This window comes from Piliocolobus tephrosceles, chromosome 15, assembly GCF_002776525.5.
Source record: "Piliocolobus tephrosceles isolate RC106 chromosome 15, ASM277652v3, whole genome shotgun sequence".
Lineage (NCBI taxonomy): Eukaryota > Metazoa > Chordata > Mammalia > Primates > Cercopithecidae > Piliocolobus > Piliocolobus tephrosceles.
In genome coordinates, this window is record NC_045448.1 from 103,320,661 (window position 1) to 103,333,313 (window position 12,653).

Sequence of the window (12,653 nt, forward strand, 5' to 3'; positions counted from 1 at the left end):
AAAAAAAAAAAAAAAAAAGAAAAGAAAATTAGCTGGGTGTGGTGGCAAGCGCCTGTAATCCCAGTCTGGGATTACAGGGAGGCTGAGGCAGGAAAATCACTTGAACCCAGGAGGTGGAGGTTGCAGTGAGCTGAGATCATGCCACTGTACTCCAGCCTGGATAACAGCAAGACTCTGTCTCAAAAAAAAAAAAAAAAAAATACTTGAGACAGGGTAATTCACAAGGAAAAGAGGTTTATTTGGCTCACAATTCTGCAGGTTGTACAGGAAGCATGGCACCAGTATCTGCTTCTGGTGAGGCCTCAGGAAGCTTCCACTCATGGCAGAAGGCAAAGAGGGAGCTGGCATGTCACATGGTGAGGGGGAAAGAGACAGAGGAGGAAGTGCCAGGGTCTTTTTTACAATCAGATCTTGGGGAAACTACTAGAGTAAGAATTTACTCATTACCAGGAGGACAGCACCAAGACATTCATGAGGGATCAGCCCTCATGACCCAAACACCTCCCACTTGGCCCTGCCTCCAACACTAGGGATCATATTGTTACTGAGAAATCAACAGGCTCACTGCCCAATATGCATTGAGGCCAATACCATGGCACTAGCTTTTGAGAAAAGAAGAGTTTTGGCCGGGTGCAGCAGTTCATGCCTGTAATCCCAGCACTTTGGGAGGCCGAGGTGTGTGGACTGCCTGAGTTCAGGAGTTTGAGACCAACCTGGACAATGTGGTGAAACACCATTTCTACTAAAAATACAAAAAAAAAAAAAAAAAAAAAATCAGCCGGGCGTGGTGACCCACGCCTGTAATCCCAGCAACTTGGGAGGCTGAGGCAGGAGAATTGCTTGAACCCGGGAGGCTGACGTTGCAGTGGGCTGAGATTGTGCCACTGCACTCCAGCCTGAGCGATAGAGCAAGACTCTGTATGGGGAAAAAAAAAAAAAAAACTTTATTGCAAATCAACTGGCAAGGAGACAGGAGAAATGCTCAAATCTGTCCTGCCAAGCGGGGTTTGGGTTGGGTTTTATTTTTATTATTTATTTATTTATTTTTGAGATGGAGTCTCGCTCTGTCACCCAGGCTGGAGGGCAGTGGCGCCATCTCAGCTCACTGCAACCTCTGCCTCCCATGTTAAAGTGATTCTCCTGCTTCAGCTTCCTGAGTAGCTGGGATTACAGGGGCACACCGCTACGCTTGACAAATTTTTGTATTTTTAGTAGAGATGGGGTTTCACCATGTTGGTCAGGTTGGTCTTGAATTCCTGACCTTGTGATCTGCCTGCCTCGGCCTCTCAAAGTCCTGGGATTACAGGTTTGAGCCACTGTGCCTGGCCTGGGTTGGGTTCTATAAGTATAGGGTAATGAAGTGTGATCTGATTAGATCTTGCAACGAGATGATGCCAGGAGGCATGATCTGACTGAATCCTGCCATGGGGTGATGGCAGAGCTCAGTCTGATTGGATCCTGGATTCTGCCAGGCAGCGTGGCTTCTTAATTTAGTCCCTGTTCCTTTGAGCATTTAGGTTCCTCCTGGGGTTGCAAAGCTTGGTTCCTTTGGGTGTGCTCAGGTTACCTGTCCTTCAACCTGGGCGTCCATGACAACCAATAAATAACTCACAACTTTATTACATGATAGTTGAACCAGACTGCTCTGATGTGGTTACAAAATTTCAACCTGAGATTTGGAGGAGACCAATATCCCAACTATATCATGTCCATAGACTACACGTTATAACATAATTGGGACATGAATAGTTTTACACAGATTTCGGTAATTAGGGGGTAGATTAAATAATACGATAATCAACACATACTTAAAATCTAGAAGAAAAAATATGTTAACATCAGTAGGTGTGATGAAGTGAAAGAGGAAAGGACACAATATAGTCTGGTGAATAACAATTAGAAATCAGGCTGGGCACGGTGGCTCAAGCCTGTAATCCCAGCACTTTGGGAGGCCGAGACGGGCGGATCACAAGGTCAGGAGATCGAGACCATCCTGGCTAATACGGTGAAACCCTGTCTCTACTAAAGAATACAAAAAACTAGCCGGAGGCGGGCGCCTGTAATCCCAGCTACTTGGGAGGCGGAGGCAGGAGAATGGTGTAAACCTGGGAGGCGGAGCTTGCAGTGAGCTGAGATCCGGCCACCGCACTCCAGTCTGGGCACTCCAGCCTGGGCAACAGAGCCAGACTCCGTCTCAAAAAAAAAAAAAAAAAAAAAATCAGGATAAGAGGATGTCCTGCTCTTACTGGTTCAGTGGTGGCTGAACATTCAAAGAAAACATTTTCAGGTCAAATACGGGGTTCTCAGAAAGAACAGTGTAATTTGTACCTTGGGAAGATTCCAGTTTATGAAGGTCCTTTTAATCGATCAAAATTCTTTTCTTTCTGCTTAAGGAGCTTATGATTGAAATAGAATGCAGATTCTGTATCAGCTGAAGATTAGTAACCTTTCAGAGCTAATTAGAGAACATTCCGAGGTTTTGTCCTTTGATTTAATACTATGATGGTGTAGGGGTTCTTAGTATAGGTTCTCCGACTTACAAAGAAATGAAACAAACTGGTTGTAAAATAGGGAAAGAATTTGGAATAGGACAGGGCCATTTGTACATCCCCTACTGTAATTTTCCTTGGCACATGTGCAGACTCACAATCATTGCCATTTGTTATGATTTTTCAGATTCTGATGTGTGTGTGTATTTTGAGATACAAAAAGAGCTAAAAAGGAAACCTAAGATCTTTTCTCTGCCTAGTTCTGCCCTCTCATCTCTTTTGGCCTCTCCCTGTCCTTGTTTCTCCAGAGAGGAGCGCCTGGCCTGGGTGCAGGCTGGAAAGTCTTGGGAGGGTATTCTGAGGAGCTGGATCTGAGCTAGACTTTTGTTGGAGCCTTTCAAATATGTTGACATAATGTAAGTATGGAGACAAGCAGAGGTTGGGTGAACTGCCCTAGACGACAGACGGATGAGTGCACTGTCCCTACGAAAGGGGATGCCAGGGGACCCTCCTCCTCACCAACCCCTGAAGCAAGTGCTTTCTAAGGCTGAATTCTAACTACACCACAGACCAGGAGGGCTCCATGACTTGGGTAGGGAAGAGGGCGGTGGTAGTGTTGGCTGTAATTTACTTTAAAATATGTTAGTGCCGGCTATCAAATGACATATATGTGCATGTTGACTGGTTTCAACCTACATTCTAGAGACAGCATCAGATACCCTAATCCCAATAACGAATGCACACTCCAGGAGCCGTTAGAGCACATGCAATTAAATGCCTACACTTTTTTTTTTTTTTTGAGACGGAGTCTCGCTCTGTCGCCCAGGCTGGAGTGCAGTGGCCGGATCTCAGCTCACTGCAAGCTCCGCCTCCCGGGTTCACCCCATACTCCTGCCTCAGCCTCCCGAGTAGCCGGGACTACAGGCGCCCGCCACCTCGCCCGGCTCATATTTTGTATTTTTAGTAGAGACGGGGTTTCACCGTGTTAGTCAGTATGGTCTCGATCTCCTGACCTTGTGATCCACCCGTCTCGGCCTCCCAAAGTGCTGGGATTACAGCCTTGAGCCACCGTGCCCGGCCAAATGCCTACACTTTTAGCAGGGGGTGGTGGTAGGCACCTGTAATCCCAACCACTCAGGAGGCTGAGGCAGGAGAATCACTTGAACCCTGGAGGCAGAGGTTGCAGTGACCCAAGATTGCGCCACTGCACTCCAGCCTGGGTGACAGAGCAGACCCTATCTCAAAAAAAGCAAAAATGCCTATACTCCAGCTGTCTTTCTCTCCAATCGACGACAAGGCCGGGCATGCTGGCTCACACCTGCAATCCCAGCACTTTGGGAGTCCGAGATGGGTGGATCACCTGAGGTCAGGAGTTTGAGATCAGCCTGGCCAACACGTATTCTCTCCTAAAAATACAAATATTAGCTGGGTGTGGTGGCAGGTGCCTGTAATCCCAGCTACTTGGGAAGCTGAGGCAGGAAAATCACTTGAACTTAGGAGGCAGGGGTTGTAGTGAGCTGAGATCACGCTACTGTACTCCATCCTGGGCAACAGAGTAAGACTCTGTCTCAGAAAACAAAAAACAAAACAAAAAAACTAGCCAAGTACAGTGGGTCACTCTTGTAATCCCAGCACTTTGGGATGCTGAGGCGGGTGGATCACGAGGTCAGCAGTTCAAGACCAGCCTGGCCAAGATGGTGAAACCCTGTCTCTATTAAAAATACAAAAATTAGCCGGGCATGGTGGTGGGCGCCTGTAATTTCAGCTACTCGGGAAGCTGAGGCAGAGAATTGTTTGAACTCGGGAGGCAGAGGTTGCAGTGAGTCGAGATCACACCACTGCACTCCAGCCTGGGCAACAGAGCGAGACTCCGTCTCAAAAAACAAAAAACAAAACAAACACCCAAAACACTGGTTGGTAGCAGTGTTTTGGGTGTTTGGCCTTTGTCCCTCCCCCTCCTGGAATGGCATTTGAGGTTTGACCTAAATGGGCCCGTGTCCAGCTTCTGATTCAAAGCATTCTGGTTGCTTGGTGCCAACCATGAAGTGACTTCTAGGATACAGTCAAATTTTTACTTTGGCTAAACATTTAATGCAAGTTGTAGTCAAAGACCTGAGACTTCAGGAGCTTACAGAACAGGATGTAGGGTTATCTTGGGCTCTTTTTCTAATACATGAGTTTAAATTTTTTATTTTATTTTTAGAGGTACATAGTAGGCGTATATATTTACAGGGTACCTTTTTTTGGGACAGGGTCTCGCTCTGTTACCCTGGCTAGAATGCAGTGGAATGAACATGGCTCACTGAAGCCTTGACCTCCTGTGCTCAAGTGACCTTCTGGCCTCAGTCTCCGGAGTAGCTGGGACTACAGGCACACACCACCATGCCCAGCTAATTAAAAAACTTTTTTTTGTGTGTGCGTGGAGAAGGGGTCTTGCCATCTTGCCATGTTGCCCAGGCTGGCCTCAAACTCTTGGGCTCAAGTAATCCTCCCGCCTTGACCTCCCAAAGTGCTGGGATTACAGGTGTGAGCCACCATGCCCGGCCTCTAATACATGTTTAATACATGTTTGAGCGTGCTGCAAAATTTAAGAGACTTGCTTCCATTTTAACAAATGATGTCTCTTGAGTATACGGTGGTGATGAAGGGGATATCTACACCCTCACTTATTCAAACCAGTAGTGGCTGACATTTAGCAAAAAGAACCTAGTGGTTACACATAACCAAACTAATGTTTGTTTGCAATAGAGATTGAACGTGGAGAGGTCATTCTTTCTTTCTTTCTTTTTTTTGAGATGGAGTCTCGTTCTGTTGCCCAGGCTGGAGTGCAGTGGTGCGATCTCAGCTCAATGCAAGCTCCGCAGCCTCCCGGGTTCATGCCATTTTCCTGCCTCAGCCTCCCTAGAAGCTGGGACTACAGGCGCCCGCCACCATGCCCGGCTAATTTTTTTGCATTTTTAGTAGAGACAGGGTTTCACCGTGTTCGCCAGGATGGTCTTGATCTCCTGACCTCGTGATCCGCCCGCCTCGGCCTCCCAAAGTGCTGGGATTACAGGCGTGAGCCACCGCGCCTGGCCAGAGAGGTCATTATTTCTGAGTTGCTGTCATCCTTTCCTGGGGTGCTTGACTCTCACTGTGCTTGCGAGAATGCTGGGGAAGGTCCTTCAGTCTGCAGGATACAAAAGCGATTTCAGAATTGCAGACAGAGGTGAGATATGTCACAGGTATACCCAGGGCTAGGGTTGGAATAACCCAGAGGTGATTATAACAGTTGCTGTTTAGAAGACATGCACAGGACAAGCCTGAGGTAGGTGTATGACTTAGGTTACTTTACTTAAGCCTTATAATATCTTAGTGAGACAGAGGTATCCCTGTGAAGAAACTGAAATTTTAAGAGATTAAGGAACTTACCTGTGGTTGCATAGCTAGGAGCTAGGAAAAGGAGATTATTGAATCCATATCTGCGTCCTTTGAAGCCCATGTTATTTGGATGAGGGCTCTAATCTTTATTGAAAGTGATGCTAAGGAAAAATATAGATGCCACTCTGCTTCCATTAATAAGACTGAAACCAATTTAAACTGTTCATTAATGGAAGAAGCATTGGGCTGAGATTTGGAAAAGCCTAGCAGCAAATCCTGGTTCTGTCATGTAGGGGATATGTAATATTGGCAAGTTTCTAAACTTCTCTTTGGGTTGAGTGTTCTCATCTGTAAAATGGGACTAATTTTAATTTCCTTTTAAATTTATTGTGAGAAATAAGTGAGACACCTGTTGAAAGTACAAGCACAGAGCTTAGTATATAGTAGTCCTCCATCAGCGTTCTTTTCCCTTGGGGGAAACTCATCCTACTACGACATAAAGCCAGGAACCAGCATTTATTTATTTATTTTGAGACAGTCTCGTTCTGTCGCCCAGGCTGGAGAGCAATCGCGCAATCTCAGCTCACTGCAATTTCCACCTCCTGAGGTCAAGCAATTCTCATGCCTCAGCCTCTCGAGTAGCTGGGATTACAGGTGCCCGCCACCATGCCCGGCTAATTTTTGTATTTTTAGTAGAGACAGGGTTTCACTGTGTTGGCCACTGGTCTCAAATTCATGACCTCAGGTGATCCGCCCCACTTGGCCTTCCAAAGTGCTGGGTTTACAGGTGTGAGCCACCGCACCGGGCCTACAATTTTTTTTGAATCCCAGGAATCTCTCACAGTGCTGGTCTGTTGAACATATTCAATGGCTGTTTCTTGACTTTGCAAATCCCTTGAAACTTGTTAGCTTATTCCTGGGCTTCTTGTGACTGATTTTGAGTGTGTTTTGCACCCATTGGATGGAAGGCACTGTAGCAGAAGGTGTGAATACACACCCAGGGCTCCTTCACTGCCTGTTACCTTACAACTGAGCTGTCAGAAGTGGGAGAGAACCTGTAGCCTGGGCCAATGAGCTGCCCTTCACAGCATTCATGTTATAAGAGGAAATACAAAATCATGATTTAGACAAGCAGTCAAGCTAGAAATGTGAGCCAAAAGTCAACGAGGAAAATGTGATAGCAGTTTTCAAAAGGAAATCAATAATATCAAAAGCATACAGTTAAAAAATTATTTTAAAGATTAAAAAAATTAATGAAAAACCAAAAACAACTACATTTAGTAGCTATCTGAACACTAATAGAAGCTTGTAGGTAACATAAGTGACAATTCTATTAAGAACTAAAGAGTATTAATTATGGGCCGGATGTGGTGGCTCATGCCTGTAATCCCAGCACTTTGAAAGGTTGAGGCAGGAGATCACCTGAGGTCAGGAGTTTGAGACCAGCCTGGCCAACATGGTGAAACCCCATCTCTACTAAAAATACAAAGATTAGCTGGCTGTGGTGGTGCATGCTTGTGGTCCCAGCTACTTGGGAGACTGAGCGGGGAGAATCGCTTGAACCTGGTAGGCAGAGGTTGCAGTGAGCTGAGATCATACCACTGTACTACAGCCTGGGCGACAGAGAAATAGAGTCTCAAAATAACAATAGTAATAATAAAAAGAGTATTAATTGTGCAGGAAAACCAGAAATGCCTTATCATTGCTTTTTTGTATTGGGTCTAATATTTTCAGAATATTTAGTTTTTCTTCTCCATTTCTTTCTCCTTTTCCCTTCCTCCTCTGCATGTATGAAGGGAAGGGCAAGGGGCTGGTGATGCTGTCTGGAACAGCTGATATGGGCAGGCTGGGCTGCTAGGACAGACCTAGGAGCCAGGTCCTGGATCCAGGAAAAGAGGTCCTGGCCCAGCACCACCCCTCACCCCCAAGTGGAAGTCATCATCACGTGAATAGGCTTTGTGTGTGCCGTTTCCTTCCCCTGCACAACAAGGGATTTTTGGTATTTCTCGCCAAACCAGTGATGAGTTGGGCCAGTCACCTGCCAGTTGAGTTCATGTTAACTACAAGCAAGTGCTGACAGTGAAGTGTGGAATGAGTGGTGCGCTTTCATCTCTGAATGCTTGGCATTCCACGGCAGGACGTGCAGTGTGCTCGTCTTTCTGTGACCTTTCTCAGTCTGCGACTCACCACGTGAGGGGGACCACAGCAGGCAGATGTCACTGCGGTTTGGGTGCTCTCAGAGGAGGGAGGTGTCCTAGAGGTTGGGTCTACTTCTCAAGGTTTTGCCAAGGTCGAAGGGACTAGTATCTTTTCTCGGGGCCAGTGAGTATGTTTAGTGGGGTGTTTGTATCCTGGATAGGAGAACAAAAGTAATTTTGAGGGTCATTTTCTCTTTATTTTATTTATTTTTTGAGATGGAATCTCACTCTGTTGCCAGGCTGGAGTGCAGTGGCGTGATCTCAGCTCACTGCAAGCTCCGCCTCCCGGGTTCAAGTGATTCTCCTGCCTCAGCCTCCTGACTAGCTGGGACTATAGACGTGTGCCACCATGCCCAGCTAATTTTTGTATTTTTGTAGAGACGAGGTTTCACTATGTTGGCCAGGCTGGTCTCAACCTCCTGACCTCGTGATCCGCCTGCCTTGTCCTCCCAAAGTGCTGGAATTACAGGCGTGAGTCACCACACCCCGCCTTGAGGGTCCTTTTCTCTTATCTCTCCTTTTTTTTTGGTAGAGATGGGGTCTCGCTATGTTGCCCAGGCTGGTCTCAAACTCCTGGCCTCAAGTGATCCTCCTGCCTCAACCTCTTAAAATGCTGGGGTTACAGGTGTGAGCCATCGTCCCTGGCTTCTCCTTTTTCCATCTTTCAACTACAACAAAGTATTTTCAACACCCTACTAATCCTTTTCCCTGTCTTCTTACTGCTAAAGAATAATTTCCAAAAAGTCAAAAGCATGATTCTCACTGTAAATATAAAATGAACATGGATCAAAGATTTTATTCAACTCATTCATTAATGAGGGAATCAGTACAATGTTAAGATTAGTTCAAAGGAGAATTTGAAGAACAGATATATAGGTATAGACATGGATATTAATCAGGAATGCCGAGTGAATTTGCGAGTGGATGCAAAACTAATTAATATTCTATAGGATATCTTTATGGACCAAAGTTTATTTGCATTGCTTTGGACAAGAGTCCTGTGCATTATGATCTCTTTTCTACAAGTTACCTTTTAAGGTATTCAGCGTTTTCTGTATATTCATAGTATATTAAGAAACTTCGGCTGGGTGCAGTGGCTCACAACTATAATTCCAGAACTTTGGGAGGCCGAGGCAGGTGGATCACCTGAGGTTAGGAGTTTGAGACCAACCTCACCAACATGGCAAAACCCCTTCTCTACTAAAAATAAAAAAAAAAAATTAGCCAGGCGTGGTGGCGTGTGCCTGTAGTCTCAGCTACTCAAGAGGCTGAGGCATGAGAATTGCTTGAACCTGGGAGGTGGAAGTCGCAGCTAGCAGAGATCACAGCACTGCACTCCAGCCTAGACAACAGAACCAGACTCCGTCGCAATTAAAAAAAAAGAGAAAGAAAAGATACATCACCACATTTTCTGAAACATTTTAATCACTCCAATATATAACACACTAAATCATGAATCCCAAGTGAGTGTATGCATATTCATAAATTTTGCTGAATTTTACTTTATATTTTTCTTTATTCAAGACAGGGTCTTGCTCTGTCACCAGGCTGGAGTGCAGTGGTGCCGTGATAACTCTCTGCAGCTTGACCTCCTAGGTTCAAATGATCCTCCTACCTCAGCCTTTGAGCAGCTGGGACCAGAGGCATGCGTGCACCACCACACGTGGCTAATTTTTAAATTTTTTGTAGAGATGGTGTCTCTACACCATCTCGGTGTTACCGAGGCTGGTCTTAACTCCTGGCCTCAAGCAATCCTCCTGTCTCTGCCTTCCAAAGTGCTGGGAATACAGGCGTGAGCCACCATGCCTGGCCTAACCTAATATTTCATCCTCCTTAGTCTAACACTTTAGAATCCATTCCCATACACAGCTTCTTTGCAACACATATGGGCAAGATATTTTTCCAGCTTTTGTGGTATATAATCTATTTCCATCCTCCCCTTTTCTGGCTGACCTTGCATTTATCTTTCTGGGCTTTGTAGAGAGTTTATTCTTGTTATGGTCCTGGAGTCAATGAGGTACATCAGGGGCAAGTTTGGAGGAGAAGAGGCATCCATGTGGGAGGCAAAGGCCCCAGTCAAGTCTCGGAAAGGTCTTAATGTAAATGAAGGGTAATTTCCTTTCACAGGGGAGGCGGGGCTGCTTCTGTACACAAGGGAGCCTTGGGATTTGGGAATTCGGCTTTGTGTCTGTCCAAATGTTCCTATCACAAGTCTACGGTCCTACTCCTTCCCAATCAGTGTCCTAATCTCAGCAAGAGAACTCGCTGAGGTTGAGCACTTAACCTTTGCCACAATTCTGTAATCTGTACAATTATATTTAGTATCTGAAGAGGAACTTAGTCTGTCCCGTGCCTACCCCAGATAAATGGTTCTTTGAATTTCAGCATATCTGTATCTTAAAATGAGAATTTAATATTCATGCTTATCTTTTCCACTGTTTAACAACTCTCCAGGGCAGTCAGAAACATCCATTTCACTCTACAATCTTTATAATTATTACTGTTGCCATAGCAATCAAGTGCAACAGCAGCAAAAGCCCCCAAAGCTTTGTGGTCCATCTGCCCCTCACACTGCTCCCAGTGCTAACTGGAGTCATCCTGCTGCCCCTGTATCCCTGGGTTACTAGCATCCCTTTTGTTCCCTATGCACGCACGAATCTGTGTGTAACCCAGCCAGAATCCCGGTTGAGAAACTGTGTTTCCTGGGGTCACTCTGCTATCAGCCAGGGTCTTGGTAGGAAATGCAGTCCATCTCTGAAAGGTTGAAGAGACTTGCTGCTCAACAGCTGTGGGCAGAATTACAGAGGCAACTGGATTGATATGCTAGGATGGCTGTAACAAAGTACGAGAAGTGAGGTAGCTTAAACAACAGAAATGTATTATCTCCCAGTTCTGGGAGCTAGACATCTGAGATCAAGGTTGTCGGCAGGGAAGGATCTGTTTCAGGCCCCTCTCCCGGCTTCTGGCAGTTCCTTGGCTCATAGCAGCACAATTCTAATTTTCTCATGGTGTTCTCCTTGTGGATTTATCTTCCCAAATTTCCTCTTCTTATAGGGACACCGGTCATTATGGATTAGGGGGCCACCCTAATAACCTGATCTTAACTAATTACACCCGTAATCATCCTTTTTTCAGATAAGGTCACATTCTGAGTTGCTGGGAGTTAGGACCTCAACATAGGAATCTCGGGAGACGTAAGTCAACCTGTAACCCCATCAAGGGTGATGAACACATAGAGATGAGCAACCACGGGAAGTGGTTAGGGCTCTGCTGGACTTCTCCACCCGCTCCTCCAGATCCCCTCTTCACCCTCTTCCACCTTGTTGTGTGCCTGGGAGGCTGACTGCCACAGACTGCAGCCTGCGCTCCCCTGCCTCCTATTGGCTTCTATTTGACTTGGGTAATGGCACAGGCAGGGGCTTCGGAGGTGGGAGAGAGAGAATAGAAACACAGTCCCTCATAGTACCCTCCCATGCCTTCCCAATGACTTTCATATCCCTCTCCGTGCTTCTGTCATATTTAATATTTGGCAGATCAGAGCTGAATAATGTTTAAAACATGGGTGAGTGTGTGTGCACCATTTCAGAAGTTTTTGAACATTTAATAATAATGGCTGATGTTGCGTACTTACTTTGTGTTGTAAGTACTTACTACAGTATGCTCTTGATAGTTCCTAAAAGGGAGGCACTGATTATCCTAATTTTAGAGTTGAGTAAACTGAGGCCCATTGAGATTGGTGCCTTGCCCAAGGTCAAGATCACACAGCTAAATTAGCAGCAGTTGCAGGATTGGATTTGGGGCTGTCAGCCACCAGAGGCTGCTCTAAACCACGAGGTCATCTGCACTGATCCATTTACCGGACATGACCTCCCCTACTTGACCTCCTGTCAAACTCATCTTCATTTTCAAGTTCTGGTCTAGCAACAGCTGTTCTGTGGGGCTTTCTCAGTTCCCTCCCCCAAGAACTGACCACGTGGTCTGCATACAGCTCTCTGGTCCCTGCCCTCCCTTGGTTGGCTCCTGTTAGGAAACCTACCGCTCTTTTCTGACTCATTTTCCTACCTGTGAGTTCTTCAGGGCAGACAGGTCTCCCAGTTCATCTCTGCGATTCCCGGGCCTGGCAGTGTGTCTGTGCCGGAGGTGCCAGTAAATGTCTCTGGAAGGAATGTTTTCTTACTGTCCCTGACTGTTCTACACGCCCTGGTGCACCCTAATGGTCCCGGTGGCCACTGACTTCCTTCCTCAGTTTCATTCAGAGGCTATCTGTTAGTGGCTGCCAGTCCTGGACCATGCTCTCTCTCCTGGCCTCTGGGTGGGCGTTCCTGTCCCCCGCCCACAGGGTTCTTGTCTGCCAGCTCTGGTCAGGGTTTCTGAGCTGCTTGCTCCCTTCTGGGGGCGCTTCCCTCAGTTCCCAGGCGTCCTGGGCCGGGGAGGGGTCAGGATTGACTTTACTTCCACTTCAGTCATGTTTTGTCAGGGATGTTTTGATGGGATTGTTCTTGTCTTCTTTTGCTAGGTAGGGTGTTGAATGTCACTGCCTCCCTGTGGAGATCTTTGGAGGTCCCCCAGCCTGCTCCAGGCCAGCCACCTTGTGTCTGCTTCCACA